General features: G+C 38.3%; 2 pseudogenes; one reads left to right on the forward strand and one right to left on the reverse strand.

Annotated features, from left to right (window-relative positions):
- Window positions 1-13: 13 nt before the first annotated feature.
- On the reverse strand, window positions 14-20822 carry LOC120161801 (annotated as a pseudogene).
- A 253-nt stretch (window positions 20823-21075) lies between these two features.
- On the forward strand, window positions 21076-22323 carry LOC120161805 (annotated as a pseudogene).
- The last annotated feature ends 116 nt before the right edge of the window (window positions 22324-22439 follow it).

A 22439-nucleotide genomic window follows, 5' to 3' on the forward strand; every position in this document is an offset into this window, starting at 1 on the left:
GTTTCATGTTCTCAAGTAATATTTACCATGAAAACATTCCGTTCAAGCTAAATATCATGAAATGAAGTTGCTTATTGTAACGCTCAACGGCGTCCAAACAATATCAGTTTAAAGATTTAACCAGTAGCCTTCAAACCCAAAATCTTTCAAGTACAACACTCATCAATATTGGGATCCAAATGAGCAAATGTTTCATTCGCAAGCAGATGAGGAAAAATGTACTTTTCATTCACCAAAACTATCATAAGGGATTTTGGAAGACGTCGGTTTTATATTTACTTGTTAGATGTTTGATTCTCATCTCCTACGACCTTCTTTTCATCTCCTTCAACTGCATCTCCATTTGAGCAATGATTCTTCAAAAGTGTAGATATGTTGGCTTCGGAAGCACTGGCAAGCTTGAAGTTTTCGATGGCGGTATCGAGATTCTTTTTCCAACCATCCATTCCTAATTTGCATTCAACTTTAAATCGCTCAAAGAGCATGTTGCCCCAGAAAAGATGTATTTGTGATCTCATCACCGCTGCTTGTTCAGCTACTTCCTCAGCCAAAAGTTCACCCTGATTTCCGGTTCCCGGGATCTCATTTTCAGCAGCGCTCCCGGGTTTCTTCCTTCTCTTTGACAACTCTTCCTTCTTACTTGAATTTGGATCTGTCAACTCATCAAATCTCTGCTGCTCCAACTTCTCCCACATTTCTGTTGCGTGTTTCATCTTCTCCTCCGCAGTGTCAAAAAGTTGAAATGTTTCTGCAGGATCCCAGGTCGAGAGGTCTATTTTTTTTCGTAAGTGCGAAAGACCAAATAAATTTGGCCATTTCGAATTGCTGCTGTCCCAATGCCAGCATCCCTTCGTAAAAGTCAGGTTTAATTAAGATTGCTTCAGCATACTTCTCTTTGGCCAAAGAATACTTTTCCCGAACCCAATCGTAAGCCATTTGAAGTTTTTCCAACACTAACTCCTTCCCTGCAGACTCATCTAACAGAATTCGTTTCCTTGCGGCACACATGAACATTTCCCCAGTTAAAGAAATCCAATGCAGCCACCTCTTGGAACTTCGCAGCAGCTTTATCAAAGAGGATTTGAGCTTCCTGCTCGTAACTTTCTCCTCGAGAGCCTCTGAGCAGTGCTCCATTCTAAGCTCATGAAAATCAATATGAGCATCAGGATCGTTACCAACATGGTTGCGGAAAAGCTGAGCAAACTCAAACAGCCAATCATCCATCTCCACTTCCTTGCACTCTGGATCTTCGGAAGCCACCGTTGTTTTTCCCTTTGAAGCTTCTTTCTCTGTCTTCTCAATATCCGTATCAACACCTTCCAAAACAGATTCACCAAGGGATGAGTGCGCCAAACTTTCATCCGACTTAGCTACCTGGCTCTCCAAAGGCTTCTCATCCTCTTCTTCTGGTAACGGTGGCTCCTGCTCCGGACTCACGTCAACGACGTGCAATCTCAACATCCCAAATCCACCGGCTTTATCTGCTTCAGACTCTATTGGAACAAGATAATCTACGGAAGACTCGGCCAATCTGAGTTCTGTCGTGCATGTAATAGTCACCAAATCTCCATCATTATCCTTATATTTGATCAAAACTGACTTGGATGAAGGAAAATGTTTGCTCACAATCTCTCTCAACACTTTGAAGCCGCAATTAACTGGCATTTGGGAAAGCCTTGTGTCATGATCATAAACAAGTTTCAATGGCCTCCATTGAATTGCCACCTCTGGTACCTGCCCACACACAGAAGTATCAAAAGACTGTTCTCTATGGCCATTGTTATTCAGATTATCAGTTGCTTTCGAAGAACCACTAGAAGGCTTCAGAACAAGTTTTGGAAACTCAGTCTTGTTCCTAGAACCAGTTTGAGCTTCTGCTACGCTATTTTGGTGCTTATCTGGCTTATTGCTTGGTGATACCGATGTCTTCTTAGGCACTGGCCAAGCTGGTAAGCTAGGGCCAAGGCCAGCAACAGGGACACCACGAACAGCAGAAGCCCCAAGCGCAGCCGGGGAGGGTCGACTCTGGAGGTCCTGCTTAGCCTCCAGGCAAGGACCCAATGCAGTCCTTAATCTGCTAGCAATCTCCAAAGCATCCTTGTTGTCATAACCATTTTTTTCGTAAAACAATTAAATATTATTTTAAAAACGATTACGACTTTATTTTGGAAAAATTGGTGATTTGTAATTAATTTGAATTAAATTGAATAGAGTCGCCATCGACCTTTGGGTTAGGTAGGCCGAATACCTAAAAACGTCTTTTAAAACAATTTTAAGAAAGATCATTTTTAAGACAAAAATAGTCTGCGTTTACCAAAGATTCAATTAAAATGGATTCGGGAGTCGGTTACGTGTGGGGAAGGATAAACACCCCCACAACGCCCAAAATTGGTACTGTGTCGCTTACACATCGTCGTAAATGGTGGAAATTACAATTTGAATATGAATTAAAAAAAATGATCCATTTATTGAATATTAGTTAAAATAATAGAAATACTTCACTTGGTAAGAAATCTCGAGATTTGCAATCCTCCAACGGGAAAGCTATCTCATCTATTTCTCATCTATAAAGTATATCCTATCTTTGAATTACCACTAAATAATATCATCATGAGTAAAAAATAAAATATGCTTAATTTATGTATCGTTAATATCAACATAACAACCATTAATACAATAAAAATTATGAAAATAGAATAATAAATAAATTATGATCTATTTATTGAATATTAGTTATAAATAAATAAAAAAAATCCTTTTCTCGATAAGAAATCCCGAGATTTGCAATCCTCCGCCGGGAAAGCTACCTCGTCTATTTCTTACTTGTAAAGAATATTTTCTCTTTAAAAAAAAAATGACGAAAATTGACATAATGCATCACACTATACTTTTCCAAAGCATACATCACTCATATTAAGATTCAATGAAGAAATAATAATAAAGATTAAAATTTAAATATTAAACAATATGAACATCAAATAAATTAACAAAAAATAAAATAACAATAAAAATAATTTCTATAAGCTTGTAAAAGGAAGAATTTGCATTTTTTATTCTGTTCGAACGTCGTATCGGATTGTACCACTTCGATCAAGTGATACTTTCCACGCCCGTTCTATAAATATGTGTTCTTGAAATTATTCGAATAATATACAATAGAGAAATACAATGGGAATAAATATAAATAAAATATGCGACATAGAATCTTTACATTAAATGAAACAAACAACATTATTTACATAATACAAATAACCAAATAACAAAATCATATAAAACTGACTACAATAAAAATAAGTAAATATTACAAATTAAGATAAAATGATCAAAAGCAAGTAAAAAGGACTAGAATAACAAACACATAAACTCAAAGAGCCAAAATGGTAAAATCAGGAACTTAAAGGACTACAATGAAAGAAACAGAAAATAAAAATTAAAATAGCAATTTCAGATAAATCAGAGTCCATACTAAAAAATACTAAATAGCATATGTACTAAGCTAAAAATAAACCATAAATCATGTACAGGACTAAAATGAAAAAAAAACAGGAACATAAGGATTCAACAGCAGTTAAACCAATTTCCACATGATGATTAAATTACAACACTTATAAATGCCGTGACCAAAATCAAATGTTAATAGAAATGTCATAACAAACAATAACAGTACTAAGTTATAAGTTCTGAAAACTTATTGCTCGAAATCAAAGAAATTATCATTTCATTTAATGGTCTAACAATATGATTACAAGACCCTAGGGACTAAAAGTGTAGTTAACCCACACGAGGAAAATGCAGAACCCTTCTTTCTAAAACACGGCCGTTTCACAGGGGGCATTAAAGCCCTAAAACGAGATTGGCCCTCATTCCCTCATCTCTACTTCTTCCCTTCTTAAAACAGAGAGCCAAAGAATGCTCTCAAAGTTCTCCCTCTCCGCCTCTGTCTCCGCCGTGGAGAGAAAAAAAAGGGCCACGGCCGCCGCAGCCAGCGGCGATGGCTTGAGAGATCAAACCACGACCAACCCTCCTCTCTTCCTTTGAACAAATAACCTTTCTCCTACCCCAAGCAAAAAAACCGAAAACCCCTATCCGAAAACCCTAGATCCAAAATAAGGGACAGTTTACCTTCAATACGGCCTTCTCTGTTCTGGCTAGGCTACAACGACGAGGTTTTCTACAAGGGTAAGATCTCCTTCACTTTGTTTTTTTTTTTTAGCCCTCCCTCTCTTTTTCTGGTTATCACCGCCCTCTTTTCTCTTCTTTTTGTCTTTTATCTTTTCTTGCATGTGGATTTCCCTTGAGATCATGATGATATCTAGGTAGATAGCCTTTGATTTCTCTGATTTAGGTGAATAAAATCCCGATTTTTCGGGATTTTCGGGTGTTATTTTAATGGGTTTTTAGATTTGGTAAGTTTAGGCCACTATTCTTTGATTTGGTTACTGTTTTTACAGGGACCGGTCACTGTTTGATGGATGGATTCTTCACAGCTCCGATGACAGCGGCGGTGAGGGAAGCAGCCAGCTTGACCGGCTGGGCAAATGAAGGTCCAACGGCTGTGGCGGCTGAGGCAGAGAAGGGTCACACGGCGGCTGGAAGGGGATTAGGGTTGAAACCCTAAATTGATTTAGGGTTTGAAACCCTAAATTGATTTAGGGTTTGAAACCCTAAACTGATTTAGGGTTTGAAACCCTAAACTGATTTAGGGTTTGAAACCCTAAACTGATTTAGGGTTTGAAACCCTAATCTGATGGGTTATTGGGGACCGGGATTGGGCCAATGTAATCTGAATTGGGCTTAGGGTCTCTGGGCCAAATGGGCTTCGGGTTGTTGGGCCTCTGTAATCTGAATTGGGCTTAGGGATTAGGCCTGCAAAAATTGTAATAATAAATAATAATAAAATAATAATATAATGATAATAATAATAATAATAATAATAAAATAACGGAAAAAAAAACCGGACAAAAACGGGTGTTTACAGCTGCCCCTCTTTGCACATTCTTGTGTTAACAAGAATAGGGCAAAGACGACAAGAAAACACGTTTTTTTGTCTGGTTCTCCTCTTTTTGGGTTTGAAAAGATGGATAATTTTGTTGGTGGGGACGACACTGCTCGTACGCAATGAAGAGGTCTGGTCGTCTAAGGGTGACATGGCTCCTACGTGATGAGGAAATCTGGTCATTTTTAGGGATGATAACTCGGTTCCTACGTAATGAGGACGACTGGTTATCAGGTTGACACGGCTCTTACGTGATGAAGAGATCTGGCCATCTAAAGGTGATAACACGGTTCCTACGTGATGAGGACGGCTGGTTATCAGGTTGACACGGCTCTTACGTGATGAAGAGATCTGGCCATCTAAAGGTGAGGTGATAACTCGGTTCCTACGTGATAAGGACGGCTGGTTATCCTAATGTTGACACGGCTCCTACGTGATGAGGAAGTCTGGTCAGTTGATGTTGACTGATTCATTGCTTCAGTAAGTCTTGAAGATCCTGTAAAATGGTCATATGCCATGATTTCATGTTATCAATATGCTCTAAGAATGATCTAAATGCATGTTTAAAGGGTTATGCTCAGCTCGTTCCTGGCATTAAGAATCTCTCATACTCTTTGATCGGAACATGCGATATTTATGCATTTATCCATGCCTGGTTATTTCCTTGACCTCTCATTAGATATTCTTTGACTTGGTCCTTCTGATCTACCCCAAGAGAGTTTATCTTGCCTCTTTGATTCTTTGGTCATTGATTGATTTTTCAGAGAAAATTCATTCAGAATGACCTTTCCTTGGTGCATGCCTTTAAATTGGGACTTCTTTGCTTTGGGAAAAGTATGATTATGTTGAAACTGATTTCTTTAATCTGAACCCTTTTTCAATGGTTTGCTCAATGATTTATGGGAGCGTGTCTTTGTATGTGTTCTCTGGCGAACACCTGTTTCAAAATCCCCATACTCTTACACTTTTCCGAGTAAGGCATAATAACCGATGTTATTGATTAGTAATTTGGTGAATATATGCGAGGATATTGAATCAAATTCAAAAAATTCACTGAAGATAGGTAATGAGAAAGTACAATCTTTTGGGACAAGAAAACAAGTATATACAAAGGAAAAATAATGGACAAATATAGTGAATATCAAATGCTGAGTCCTTCTATTTCTTCACCCCAAATCTTTCTCGAAAGTTGACATGTGTTTCGAAGATTCAGATCGTACAAAAGATGTGTGAGCATGGGAGTCTTTCCCTAAACTGTTAGGCTTCCGAGGGAATCCACCATTTTAATTTCTGATTATTCGAGCCGTCCATTACGGATTTTCAACTCGAATCCTCCTTTGGTTTCAAGATGCCCATTTTGGGTTTTCATCTTGAACCCTCCTTTGTTTATTTTTCCTTCTTTTTCATTTTTTCATTTTTTCATTTCCTTTTTTTTTTTTTTTTTTTTTTTTTTAGGTGTAATATCGTTTGACCGAATCTGAATTCACGGGATTAGGCAAATCTTCCCCATCCATTTCTGTTAACACCAAAGCTCCTCCTGAGAATGCCTTTTTTACAATATAGGGACCTTCCCAGTTCGGCATCCACTTCCCTCGAAAGTCTTTTTGCATAGGTAAGATCTTTTTTAGTACCAAATCGCCTTCACGAAATTCTCGAGGTCTGACTTTCTTGTCATATGCTCGTATCATCCTTCTCTGGTACATTTGGCCATGGCAGATAGCTCTCAGCCTTTTCTCCTCAATCAAATTTAATTGATCAAACCTACTTTGTACCCAATCAGCCTCGTCTAGTTTCAACTCCATCAATACTCTCAAAGAAGGTATTTCCACCTCAATAGGTAAAACTGCTTCCATCCCATATACCAAAGAGAATGGTGTTGCCCCAGTAGATGTACGAACGGACGTGCGATAAGCAAGCAATGCAAAAGGTAATTTCTCATGCCAGTCTCTATACGTTTCAGTTGCTTTTGTGATGATCTTCTTGATGTTTTTATTCGCTGCCTCTACTGCCCCATTCATTTTTGGGCGATAAGGAGCCGAATTGTGATGTTTGATCTTTAACTTTGTGCAAACTTCCTTCATTAAATCGTTGTTCAAATTCAATGCATTATCTGTGATGATCCTTTCAGGTGTTCCATATCTACAAATGATTTCTCTTTTTAGAAATCTGCACACTGCTCCTTTTGTGACATTAGCATAAGAGGCAGCTTCAACCCATTTGGTGAAATAATCTATAGCCACTAAGATAAAACGATGTCCATTTGAGGCCTTCGGTGAAATTGCCCCAATGACATCGATGCCCCACATTGAAAATGGCCAAGGTGCGTTCATTACATGGAGTGGTGAAGGAGGAACATGTATTTGGTTATCATGAATCTGGCATTTATGACATCTTCGAGCAAATCTGATACAATCTCCTTCCATAGTGGACCAATAGTACCCAAACCTCATGATTTTTCTAACCATTGTGAATCCATTAGCATGTGTTCCACAAACTCCTTCATGGACTTCCTCAAGTATTTTCTTGGCCTCAATTCTATCCACACATCTCAAAAGCACCTGATCTTTGCCCTTTTTATACAATATATCTCCATCAAGGACATACCCCATTGCTAATCTTCTTAAGGTTCGTTTATCATTCTCAGCTGCCTCCGCCGGGTAAGCCCGATACTTCACATATTGGAGAATATCATAATACCATGGGAGATTATCATCCTCTTCTTCCTCTATGTTGCAACAATGAGCTGGCATTTCTCTTATACTCATCCGAATAGGCATCATTCGAGATTGATCATCGGCCTTGAACATAGCTGCCAACGTAGCCAAGGCATCTGCCATTTGATTTTCTTCACGAGGAAGATAAGCAAAAGAAATTTCTTCAAACTCTTTGATCAACTCCATCACTAAGTTCTTGTATTCTATCAACTTGGAGTCTCGAGTCATCCATTCCCCGCGAAGCTGATAAATAACCAGAGCAGAATCGCCGAATACTTCTAGGCTTTTAACTTTGCGCTCAATTGCAGCTTGAATACCCAAGATACATGCTTCATACTCTGCCATATTGTTAGTGCATTCAAAGGCGAGCCTACTAGTACAAGGATAATGATCTCCCTCAGGTGAAACTAGTATTGCCCCAATTCCATGTCCCACAGCATTAGAAGCGCCATCGAAGTTCATTTTCCATGTTTCATTTTTCGGAGTATCCTCTTCAGTAACAAATATACTCATCAAGTCCTCGTTCGGAAAATCAAATTTTACTGGCTCATAGTCTTCTAATGCTCTGCTTGCCAGGAAATCTGCAATAGCACTTCCTTTAACTGATTTCTGGTTCATGTAGACTATATCAAATTCGGACAACAACATTTGCCATCTCGCCATCCTTCCAGTTAGAGCCGTTGATTCCATCAGGTACTTTAACGGATCCAGTCTTGATATCAACCAGGTAGTATGATACAACAAATATTGTCTCAGCCTCTTAGTAGTCCATACTAAAGCACAACACAACTTTTCAATAGAGGAATATCGAGTCTCACAGTCAGTAAATTTCTTACTGAGATAGTAAATAGCTCGTTCTCTTCTTCCAGTTTCGTCATGTTGGGCCAACACACATCCCATTGACTTCTCAAAGACAGTCAAATATAAAATCAATGGTTTGTTTGGGATTGGTGGCATCAAGACAGGAGCAGTAATTAAGTAACTCTTAATTCTATCGAAGCATTCTTGGCAACTATCATCCCATTCTCCTGGGTTTTGCTTTCTCAGTAATCGGAATATTGGATCACATTTCTCGGTCAACTGAGAGATGAATCTGGCAATATAATTTAACCTTCCCAGAAAACCTCGTACTTCCTTTTGCGTTCTAGGGGGAGGTAAGTCCAAAATTGCTTTGACTTTATCAGGATCTATTTCTATCCCATTCTCACTGACTACAAATCCCAATAACTTCCCTGAAGTAGCTCCAAATGTGCACTTGGCCGGGTTAAGCTTGAGCTGGTATTTCTTTAATCTTAGAAATAGTTTCTTTAAGACTTTTACATGTTCTTCTCCAGTTTGTGATTTGGCAATCATATCATCCACGTACACTTCTATATCCCTGTGCATCATATCGTGGAACAACGTAACCATGGCTCTTTGATATGTTGCCCCAGCGTTCTTAAGTCCAAAGGGCATCACCTTGTAGCAAAACGTACCCCACATTGTCACAAAAGTTGTCTTTTCCATGTCTCCTGGGTCCATCTTAATTTGATTGTAACCTGAGAAACCATCCATGAAAGAGAAAAGAGCATGACCAGCCGTATTGTCAACCAAAGTATCGATATGTGGGAGTGGAAAATTATCTTTGGGGCTCGCTCGATTGAGATCCCGGTAGTCAACACACATCCGAACTTTGCCATCTTTCTTTGGAACTGGCACTATGTTTGCTACCCATTCAGGGTACTTGGCCACTTGTAAAAATCCAGCATCGAATTGTTTCTTCACTTCTTCCTTAATTTTTAATAGCATATCTGGTCTCATTCTTCGAAGTTTTTGCTGAACAGGCTTGCATTCCGGTTTTATTGGTAGCTTGTGCATTACAATGTCAGTTTCCAACCCCGGCATATCTTGATAAGACCAAGCAAACACATCCCTATATTCCCGAAGAAGGCTTATAAGACCAACTCTTACTTTTGGTGAGAGTGAAGTGCCAATTTTAACTTCCTTTATATCCTCTTCCGTTCCCAAATTTATTGTTTCAGTTGTCTCTTTGTGGGGCAATATTTGTCTATCTTCTTGCTCCATCATTCTAACAAGCTCAGAGTTTAACTCACATTCCTCTTCATCTTTATAACCCTCAGATTCTTCGAGACACATGTCATTTTCAAAATCAATTTGTGGTTCAAAAATATCATTACTCGAACAGTTGATATCTGAAGACCTGCGAATCAAAAGGAGTATATTTGGCTGTGGACAAAAATTTTATCTAATATTTATCAAGAGAATAATTATCAATAAAGAATAAAGAATACTCAAGAGATGAATAAAATACTTGCTAAGATTAGAAATGAAAAGAGAACACTGTTTCATTAAAGCAATGACAAATAACAATTTGTCCTTTTACAAAAGCCCTATTATATTTGGGTCAAAAGGAGACAGATTTGTTATTATGCATTACTTTGAAAAGTGCTTATAGAACACAGGGAGTTCTTCAACAGTGTAATTGCTCAAAACATAGCCAGGAGGACACGGACGAATTGATGCCAATGAACACTCTCCAGTAGAATCTTCTGTGATAACGTTGATGCTCAGGCTTCCCAATAAATTTTCAACAAATTCTGTATCTTCAATATCTCCTGACTGTTTCAGCGTGCCAATCACAAATCCTCCAGACACAAAAGATTTGGAGAGTGGTGGAATGACCATGGGTCCCCAAACAATATCTTCTCCCTTTACTCTTGCCTTCCTTCTTTCTTTAAACTTTTGTGCATCCTTGACTTTATCATGGTACGTTGGTTTGTATCCGAGACCAAAATAATTTCTTTTAGGAACTGGAGCCGATCCTTCAGTGATTCCTTGCAATTTCTTTCCCAAGCCTTTCCCTACCTTTGCTCCTCTAGCTAAGGTCTCCTTTAATTGCATCTTTGTATTTTTTGAAAGATGAGGAATGGGAATTCTTTTGCCTTCAGAAATAAAAGTAGCATTAACAAATTCCAAGGACTGGAATGAGGACTCTAGTGCATTTTCATCTACCCCTACATATGGTGCATCTGTAGTGATAGAGGCAATGATATCTTCTTCCGCTTTGATGGTCACCAGAGTCCCATCAACAATGAATCGGAGCTTTTGGTGAAGGGAGGAAGGAACTGCCCCAGCCATGTGAATCCAGGGTCTCCCTAGCAAGCAACTATAACTCGGATGAATATCCATGACAACAAAATCTACTTCAAATGTTGTAGGGCCAATTCTGAGAGGGATAATCATCTTCCCCATTATCTTGCGTTCCGTCCCATCAAATGCCCTTACAGCATTGCTACAAACCCTCATTTGTGATACATCCACAGGAAGTCTATTTAGAGTGGCGAATGGCATAACATTCAAGGCCGATCCGTTGTCAATTAACACCCCAGAGACGATGACTCCTTTGCAATGAGCAGTAATGTGTAGAGCCTTGCCCCTGCCTTTTCCTTCTTCAGGTATTTCGTCATCATAAAAATAAATAAAATTATCTGCATTAATATGATTTACCATCCTGTCCACACGTTCCACTGGTATATCCTTCCCTACAAAAGTTTCATTCAGCACTTTGATCAGAGTATTTCGATGTACTTCCGAATGCAATAGTAGAGATAACATTGAAATCCGTGCTGGGGTCTTATGAAGCTGTTCCACAATATTATACTCGCTGTGTTTCAGAAACTTTAAAAATTCCTGAGCCTCCTCAATCTTAACAGGCTCATTCAATTTATCCTCAGGATCTTTAATAACCACATCTCTTGCTTTATCAGCCTTTCCAGGAGCATAGCATCTTCCACTCCTGGTGAAAAATCCAACTTCAGCAACCTCTTCCTCCTTACTCTCAGGAGTATTAATTTGGCATGTATAGTCCCAGGGAACACTCTTGTTACTCTTGTAGGCAAAAGGCGCAGGGGTTTTGATCACCACCCTAGATGTTATACTTCCACTGCTGGCCTCGTAATTTGGCTTCGATATGACCAGGACAGGCTTTTTTAAATTCTTTTCAGCTTCCCTTGAATTTTCTTCAGAAGCGCAGATATATCTTTCATTTTCACTCATTCTTTCTTCATAGAACTGCAACTCCTGCTTGTTCATTAATTCTTGGACTATCTGCCTGAATTCTTGACAATCCTGAATCTGATGACCATTTTCACCATGGTATTCACAAAAGTTCTCTGTCTTTCCCGTTGAGCATTCATTTCTAGGGCTTAACAACCCTCTCTCCTTTATTTGAGCATATACCCATTTCAGTGGTGTTCTTATTTCTTCAATTCTCCTCTTAATTTTTTGATTTTTCTCAATAGCGTTCACTCCCTGATTCTGATGATTTGGAAGCGGGTTTGCAGCAACACAGGGTGCTTCAGAATCATTAAAGGACACCACCTTTCTCTTGATCAGATCTTCAACCACTCTTTTAAAAGCGAGACACTTTTCAATGTTATGTCCTCTGAGATTTGCATGATATTCGCATGTCTCATTTTCGTTGAACCATTTTGGATAAGGTGGTTTAATTGGATCAATGAATTTTGGTGACACTACGTGAGCTTGGACTAATCCATGGAAGAGCTCACTGTAAGTCATTGGTATGGGAGTGAACGTCATCCTTTCATTGTTATGCTCGCGCTTAGTCTCCCCTTGGGATGAAGAAGAATTTCCCATCTTCGGCTTACTCACAGAGAAATTTACATTATTCACCTCTCCTTCCTTCCTTTTCACATAGGGTTTCTTTGCAGGAGTTTGGCTACCGACAATCTGCCCCTTCTTTAATGCTCTCTCGATCATCTCTCCACACATCACGATATCAGAGAAGCTCTTAGTTGCCACTCCTAACATATGATCAATATAAGGAGATTTTAACGTATCTATAAACATGGTTATAAACTCCCTCTCAATAAGTGGTGGGTGCACTTGAGCAGCAATATCCCTCCAGCGCTGAGCGTACTGTCGGAAGGTCTCATTATGCTTCATCTCCATATTTTGGAGAGTAACACGATCAGGCATCATATCGGTAACGTGTTGGTATTGTTCTTTAAACGCATTGGCCAAATCCTTCCAAGACCCTATTTTAGCTCGGGTTAATTGGTTATACCATCTGACAGCTGACCCCGTCAAGCTGGCCTGGAAACAGTGAATTAATAGCCCATCATCCTTCACGAATCCTGTCATTCTTCGACAAAACATGGTCAAGTGAGCAACAGGACAAGTTTTTCCATCATACTTTTCAAATTCCGGCATTTTGAACTTAGGTGGTAATACTAGGTCTGGCACAAGACTCAATTCCTCTGCATTCATTCCGTCTTGAGAACCCTGCTTTCCCATTTCTTTAAAAAACCCTTTGCACCAGTCCTTTAAATGCTCCGGTACTTCCGTTTTAGGTTTCTCCATTTCCTCAGGATCTACATCAATATACTCATAAGGACTGTTTTGAGGGTTAGTCGTGGCCATTTGAACCTTTACAGCTGAAGACCCTGCAGGATGTTCCACTAGCTTTTCAGGTGAGATAACTAGTCTCGGAGTAGACTCCTGCCTAGAAACTTCAACAGGGGCAGCGCTTGGTTCTTTAACTGTTTCAGTACGTAACCCAGACATCTTGGTCATCATCTCATTCATCATATTAGCCTGGCTTTGCAGTATTTGATCTATAATTGACTTTTGTGACTGATCCATCTTTGCCTGCCATTCTTGTTGTATTCTTAGTAAATCTTCTTGCATTTCTTTCTTTAATTGATCAAGCTTGGCCTCCATGGCTCTACTTCGCGTGTGATAAGGATTGGAGTTCTTACTTGCCAGAATCGTCTGTCACATAACCCTTCGGAAATTAATTTTATTGTTCTTTTAAATTCGAATGCATATTATTGGTAATGTGCTATAAATGATACATTTTATTGGTGATGCATTATAAATGATGAATTTACTTATGCATAATGAATGATGCAAGTATGAAATGCAAATAAAAGGCGTTGACCCAAGCAGTAACCATTCGGAAATACTTTCATTGGATAAAAAGTTTCAATCATTACAAAGGAGTTCTATTACATATAAGGCCTAGCCCTCAGACTCAGCTCTACAATTTCGTTCATAATGGCGATGATCTCCCTTGTATATTCAGAAACCGGATTTGTGCGCAGTTGGATGATCTCCGCTCTATTGGCTAATTCATTCATGTACCGAGCCACTTCACCCATTTGAGCAATAGCTTCCCCCATCATGCGCTCGCGTTCTTCTACTAAGGATCGATAATGCTCGTATGTATTTTCCCATCCCTTATTGATGCGTTTGATCTCTTTCTCTAGATTGGTAATATGAATTCGACATTTCTGGAGTTCACCCTTTAATTCTCTGATTTCCTTCTGGAAGGATTTGTTTTCTTCGAGAGCAACTCTTAGGTCCACTGAAGCGGGAGGAACTTGCACTTGCAGAAGGGATTGCTCAAGGCTCGATACATGACTTTTGAGCTCATCATTCATAGCTCGAGATTGGTTCATCTCATGTTCGAATCTCATCTGTAATTCTCCCATTTCTCCTGTGAGCTCATCTACTTGCTGACTTTTTGTCGAGAATCTCTGCATCCACGATCCAATCTCTGCCTGCTTTCTATCGAGGAATCGATTCCATCCCTGTCTCTCAGACCACATCTCTTCTTTCTTTTGCTTTCTTTCTTCTTCGAGCTCTAAAATTCTTCGATCTTTGTCCTCAAAGTCCTCAATTATACTGTTCATCTCAATTTTTAACCCCTGGACTTGATTCTTTTCTTCTTCTAATTCTTTCAGGCTGACTTCTTTTTCTTCATGGAGTTTTTGAGCTCTACGAGCCTCAGCTTTATACTGCTTGATCAATTCCTTTTTATCGGCCTCTAGCTCGCATACTTTTGCTTTTCCAGCTTCTATCTTCTTAATCTGACACTTGTTCTCAATTTCCAGACTTTTGATTCGCCGTCTTGCAGCCGCTAATTCTCTGGATCCAAGTTTCTTTCTCATTTGCTGCACCCTTTGATAATCTTTTTTTAAGTCTTCTAAATCAGCTTCCACCTCCTCTTTCCGTTCTCTCATCATTATAAACTGTCTGGCATGAAATTCAGCCTCGATAGTCGACATGAAGTTTTCTCTCTCCATCTCTTCTATTTTCTTGGAATCTTTAGCCTTTTCCATTTCAAACTCAATTCTTTGGATTTCCAAATTCGAAGGGATATTTCTGATTTGTTCTTCTATCGACCTTGATCCCTCTCCAGATGTTAAAGGTATCTTATCATTTACCCTCCTGATTCTCCAGGCTTCATAATCAGGCGTCAAGATCACATCCGCTCCAACCACTTTAGTCCTAAAAGTCATCCTCCAAGAATCAGCCACATCTTTGATTTTCTTTCTATAATTGCCTTCTTTATAATCAAATTCAGCACCAGTCAAACCATGAGTCACGGGAACAAACTGTCGGGCACCGTACTGTCTCAATATCAACAAAGGAGCGTATCCCACTCCTCCCCACAATCCCAGTAATATAATCCAATCCAAATCTCCACATTTGAACAAGATTTGTGTATGCATCAACCACGGTGTTCGCCATGCTATGTTTTGACTTTGTAGATTCCGGAAGAAATCAATCCATTGATCTTTCTGAGATACTTCAGGCCACTCCTTCGTAAGGTACTCAGCAACAGGAGAATAATCTTTCAAAAAACGGTTATAGTTGACCTTTTCTTCCTTCCAGAAATGGCTTCTGATCCACACAGTAAGCAATTGAGCACAACCCATAAAACGACCTCCCCCCAACCTTCTACATATATTCAAAGATCGGAAAGTTTCAGCAAGAATTGCATGGACTGGATTCACCTCTCTTCCTAACTTCTCAACCAAATCGACTACTGCCAGCTCGATCAATCCCAAACATTTTGGAAAGATTACCAAACCATATATACCCAAAGCAAATACATCTCTACGCACGTTTTCATCTACATGTGCTTCAGCTATCTTTTGTAAGTGAGACCACGGCACTCCCTCACTTTCTCCCTTGCATTGCAAACGATCATTCACCCATTTGTCGCTTGTGCCGGAGATCTTTGCAAGCTTTGACTTAAAGGAAGGCCCTTTTATCGACCGGGAGTAAACTTTGTCCACTTTAACGCTTGTCAAATTCAACAGAAATTGGTATTCCTCGAGGGTTGGAGTCATGTCCTCTCGGTTGAATGTGAAACAACTATAGGCCGGATTCCAAAACTGTATTATGCTTCGTATGAGAACCGGGTCTACCTTCACGTATATCAGATGAAATATATCCCCATAAGTCTGCTGAAAAGCTTGCCTCTCAATAAGATTCCAACTTTCCCAAATTGTTTTCAATCCCTGAAGCTCATTCTGTTTTAAAGAAGCTGGTGTATAATCAGACAGATCTGACACGTAATCCCCTGATAGACTATCTCCCTGCTCTTTCTGCTTGGCTTCGGACCAGTTCCTTACATCTGCTGGACTCACTTCTTTGTTTAGAAAACTTCTTTCCATCGTGAAAGTCTTTCCACTTTATCGATACTCACAGATCAATCGCCTTTTCTAATGATATGTCTATGCAGTATGAAACAAATAAACAAAACAAACAAAACAGTTAGTCAAAACAATTGTATAAATTTAACATAAAAAGATAAGTAAAACGAGAAATAAATCTATTCTATTTATGTATTATCTACCCGAATAATATTCCTCACAAAAAGGGTCCTACCCAAACATGCTCTCTACCCTCCTAAATTAATTAAATTCTAACTGCACCTAAATTCTTCACATGCTTTAACAGAATAAATCTATTCTACACACTCAAAAATAAAATAAAATAAAGAGGTTAGAGAGTTTCTCCATTGTGTACGCCTATTTTGGGTACCTATTGACGGACAGAGGTTCAGTATGACTCTACCTAGTATGACCGTGCTATGGTTCACTATATGCATGGTTTCAGCTCTAACAGGAAAAAAAAGAACTCGAATTGTCCTTGATGTCGGTGCCCCCTTGGGCTACCAAACCCTCAATCCTCACCCATTACAGGTTTCAAACGGACCGAGTTCAATTCGAGGGGATTCACTACCTTATACCCATACGAGGAATAAATTCCTACGAAGGTATAAGGTATGTATCCCATGGGTTGTTTGCTAAAACTCATACGAAGAATAAATTCTTACGAGAGTAAAGCAAACACCCTAACTAATTTGGATCGAAGCTCATGTCTAGAGCTCGTGTTATGCTAATGAAAGTGATGTGTGTGAGGAGAAACAAACAAACCTTTGACTCAAAAAAAAAAACAGGGAAAATAAAAAAATAACACCCAACGAGAACTAAGAAATATCTGAAAAAAACAATTAAAATGTTAGTATATAAAAATAAAGAGATAAAATAATAAATAAAAATTCAATACATAGATCATAGTTTTACTAAAGATTCGAACTTATAATTTCCACCATAACGACCATATATAAGCGACCGACAGCCTGACTCTCTAGTTTTGTCCCCAGCAGAGTCGCCAAGCTGTCATAACCATTTTTTTCGTAAAACAATTAAATATTATTTTAAAAACGATTACGACTTTATTTTGGAAAAATTGGTGATTTGTAATTAATTTGAATTAAATTGAATAGAGTCGCCATCGACCTTTGGGTTAGGTAGGCCGAATACCTAAAAACGTCTTTTAAAACAATTTTAAGAAAGATCATTTTTAAGACAAAAATAGTCTGCGTTTACCAAAGATTCAATTAAAATGGATTCGGGAGTCGGTTACGTGTGGGGAAGGATAAACACCCCCACAACGCCCAAAATTGGTACTGTGTCGCTTACACATCGTCGTAAATGGTGGAAATTACAATTTGAATATGAATTAAAAAAAATGATCCATTTATTGAATATTAGTTAAAATAATAGAAATACTTCACTTGGTAAGAAATCTCGAGATTTGCAATCCTCCAACGGGAAAGCTATCTCATCTATTTCTCATCTATAAAGTATATCCTATCTTTGAATTACCACTAAATAATATCATCATGAGTAAAAAATAAAATATGCTTAATTTATGTATCGTTAATATCAACATAACAACCATTAATACAATAAAAATTATGAAAATAGAATAATAAATAAATTATGATCTATTTATTGAATATTAGTTATAAATAAATAAAAAAAATCCTTTTCTCGATAAGAAATCCCGAGATTTGCAATCCTCCGCCGGGAAAGCTACCTCGTCTATTTCTTACTTGTAAAGAATATTTTCTCTTTAAAAAAAAATGACGAAAATTGACATAATGCATCACACTATACTTTTCCAAAGCATACATCACTCATATTAAGATTCAATGAAGAAATAATAATAAAGATTAAAATTTAAATATTAAACAATATGAACATCAAATAAATTAACAAAAAATAAAATAACAATAAAAATAATTTCTATAAGCTTGTAAAAGGAAGAATTTGCATTTTTTATTCTGTTCGAACGTCGTATCGGATTGTACCACTTCGATCAAGTGATACTTTCCACGCCCGTTCTATAAATATGTGTTCTTGAAATTATTCGAATAATATACAATAGAGAAATACAATGGGAATAAATATAAATAAAATATGCGACATAGAATCTTTACATTAAATGAAACAAACAACATTATTTACATAATACAAATAACCAAATAACAAAATCATATAAAACTGACTACAATAAAAATAAGTAAATATTACAAATTAAGATAAAATGATCAAAAAGCAAGTAAAAAGGACTAGAATAACAAACACATAAACTCAAAGAGCCAAAATGGTAAAATCAGGAACTTAAAGGACTACAATGAAAGAAACAGAAAATAAAAATTAAAATAGCAATTTCAGATAAATCAGAGTCCATACTAAAAAATACTAAATAGCATATGTACTAAGCTAAAAATAAACCATAAATCATGTACAGGACTAAAATGAAAAAAAAACAGGAACATAAGGATTCAACAGCAGTTAAACCAATTTCCACATGATGATTAAATTACAACACTTATAAATGCCGTGACCAAAATCAAATGTTAATAGAAATGTCATAACAAACAATAACAGTACTAAGTTATAAGTTCTGAAAACTTATTGCTCGAAATCAAAGAAATTATCATTTCATTTAATGGTCTAACAATATGATTACAAGACCCTAGGGACTAAAAGTGTAGTTAACCCACACGAGGAAAATGCAGAACCCTTCTTTCTAAAACACGGCCGTTTCACAGGGGGCATTAAAGCCCTAAAACGAGATTGGCCCTCATTCCCTCATCTCTACTTCTTCCCTTCTTAAAACAGAGAGCCAAAGAATGCTCTCAAAGTTCTCCCTCTCCGCCTCTGTCTCCGCCGTGGAGAGAAAAAAAAGGGCCACGGCCGCCGCAGCCAGCGGCGATGGCTTGAGAGATCAAACCACGACCAACCCTCCTCTCTTCCTTTGAACAAATAACCTTTCTCCTACCCCAAGCAAAAAAACCGAAAACCCCTATCCGAAAACCCTAGATCCAAAATAAGGGACAGTTTACCTTCAATACGGCCTTCTCTGTTCTGGCTAGGCTACAACGACGAGGTTTTCTACAAGGGTAAGATCTCCTTCACTTTGTTTTTTTTTTTTTTAGCCCTCCCTCTCTTTTTCTGGTTATCACCGCCCTCTTTTCTCTTCTTTTTGTCTTTTATCTTTTCTTGCATGTGGATTTCCCTTGAGATCATGATGATATCTAGGTAGATAGCCTTTGATTTCTCTGATTTAGGTGAATAAAATCCCGATTTTTCGGGATTTTCGGGTGTTATTTTAATGGGTTTTTAGATTTGGTAAGTTTAGGCCACTATTCTTTGATTTGGTTACTGTTTTTACAGGGACCGGTCACTGTTTGATGGATGGATTCTTCACAGCTCCGATGACAGCGGCGGTGAGGGAAGCAGCCAGCTTGACCGGCTGGGCAAATGAAGGTCCAACGGCTGTGGCGGCTGAGGCAGAGAAGGGTCACACGGCGGCTGGAAGGGGATTAGGGTTGAAACCCTAAATTGATTTAGGGTTTGAAACCCTAAATTGATTTAGGGTTTGAAACCCTAAACTGATTTAGGGTTTGAAACCCTAAACTGATTTAGGGTTTGAAACCCTAAACTGATTTAGGGTTTGAAACCCTAATCTGATGGGTTATTGGGGACCGGGATTGGGCCAATGTAATCTGAATTGGGCTTAGGGTCTCTGGGCCAAATGGGCTTCGGGTTGTTGGGCCTCTGTAATCTGAATTGGGCTTAGGGATTAGGCCTGCAAAAATTGTAATAATAAATAATAATAAAATAATAATATAATGATAATAATAATAATAATAATAATAAAATAACGGAAAAAAAAACCGGACAAAAACGGGTGTTTACACTTGTTATTTGGTTCAGCCCCCAAAAGACTTTGAGCATCCTCCATTGCCATTTCATACTTTCCGACGACGGCCTCGAAAGCTCGAGCCCTTCGAAGAATTGGCTGAACGAAGTGAGGCTGAACCTGAATTGCCATATTACACTCAGCAATAACAGCATCATAATCAACGGGTTTCATTTGCATCAAACAAGCAGCTCTATTGCTGTGAAAGACAGCCCGGTCAGGGTGGGTTTTAGGGATAAGCTTAAGAGCATTATCATAGAGTTGAAGAGCAGCAACATAGTCCTTATTTTGATACTTAAGATCGCCTTCTTCTCTGAGCTCATTGGCTCTTTTCAAAAACACGGAAGAGTCCAAATCAACAATACCATTAACATTATTACTGGAATTGTTTTGAACTGAAACCTGGTTTGACTGAACCACACTTCTTTTTCCTACCCCCTGATTTTCCCATAAAATGACAAAAAAAAAATCTAACTTTTTTATTCCCTCTGTCGCTCAAGACAAATAGGCTGAAGAACTCTATTCTTATCCAGTTATTCTGATACAAAAAGTATAAAACCTTTGCAAACGATACTCGGAGTCTATTAGAAACTTGGGTTCAGTGATAGAAACAGAAGCAGAGTGAGAGAAATAATACTTACAGAAAACACATAATAAAGTTGAAAGCTTGCTAGTTTTCTTGCATTGATAATTGAATCTGAGAAGTGGGATTCGAGTGAGATATAAAAGAGACAGGAAAGAGATGGCAAATGGGGTTTTGGATGTTGAAACCCTAGTGCTATAAGATAGCCGTAGCTGAGTGAGAGATCCACGGTTTGGACAAATTAAGCACAAGTTGGCCTGCAACCTTCCAATGCATGAGACGAAAATTGGCCATCCAATTTGCTTACAAGCCCAAACTTCAAAGGACAATTTTGTAAACAAGGTCAAAAGGGTTTTAGGTTTAAAGGTTCTTCTTCCTCCTTTCTGATTGCCACTAGTCGGTATCTCTGCTACAGTGCTACGAGCCAGGCTCGGTTGAGGCATACCTCGTTCTAAAAAGAAACTTCTTCAAAGCTCAAATTGTGCACAACTGCCGTTGTTCTCTCTTTTGAGTCTTTGAATATCCAGTTCAGCCGCCACCCATCTGTTCTACCTTCTCCTGGTCAGTTCAATCTTTTACTTCTGTTTTTCCAAGTATTATGGCTCTGAATTCATATATATAACATCATTTTCCAAAAGTTCTGTTCTTTTTTCCCTCTTCCTTTTTTTGCTGGGTTCTATGCAAAATTTGCTCTTTGTGTACTGAAATATGTGTTTTGATTTATTCATCTTTAAGAAAATTTGATCCCATTGAACATAATTCGTACTGTTTTATTTCTAGTATAATCTCGTCATGCTGGTATTCTGTCAATTTTTAACTTAAATCATTACTGAACTTGTTGTAATTTTCTTTGATTCAGACTTCAAACAGGTTGTATAGAAATATCAGAAAGATGTCTACCGAAGCACCCATCACAAATGGAGACTGAAACAGCGGCATCCGAGCCTAAACTCGAATCCAAATCACTGCCCCCAAAACCGAATTTGAGCCTCTGAAGGCTCATGAGATGTCCGACGGCCGAGTCCAGTTTCGGAAGGTATCGGTTCCACCTCACAGGTATTCACCTCTGAAGAAATATTGGATGGATATCTATACACCAATTTATGAACATATGATGATCGACATCCGAATGAACCTAAGGCTCGGAAGGTTGAACTGAAAACTATATTAGATACACCTGATATTAGTAACCTACAGAAGTGCGCAGCCTTCGTCCAAGCTTTCATGTTGGGTTTTGATGTTGCCGATGCCGTTGTGCTTTTGAGGTTGGACGAGCTCTATGTTAACCTTTGAAACCAAGGATGTTAAGACACTTAGAGGAGAGCACTTGTCTCGTGCCATCGGAAGACTGTCCGGGAAAGGAAGTAAAACAAAGTTTGCTATTGAAAATGCTACAAAGACTCAAATTGTCATTGCCGACATCAAGATTCATATACTAGGATCTTTTGCAAACATCAAGATTGTTAGGGATTCTCTTTGCAGCCTCGTTTTAGGTTCCCCTGCTGGGAAAGTTTACTCAAAACTTGGACAAGTTACTGCCAGATTGGCAGAAAGGTTTTGATTGCTTTCGTTTATAATTTGTTAAACTTTGCTGTTAAAATTTTGGATATTGTTAACTGTTATCCACACTGAATTCTTGGGGGAATTTTTCAATGAAATTTACTGTAATGGTGGTGGCATTTGAATTCTAGGCGTTAGTACATTTGCATTTTAGAAATAAAAATCATTGAACATGTCAGATTGATATTGATATTGCAATGTGAATCAA

The sequence above is a fragment of the Hibiscus syriacus genome, unplaced genomic scaffold (genome assembly GCF_006381635.1).
Source record: "Hibiscus syriacus cultivar Baekdansim isolate YM2019G1 unplaced genomic scaffold, ASM638163v2 tig00111402_pilon, whole genome shotgun sequence".
NCBI lineage: Eukaryota > Viridiplantae > Streptophyta > Magnoliopsida > Malvales > Malvaceae > Hibiscus > Hibiscus syriacus.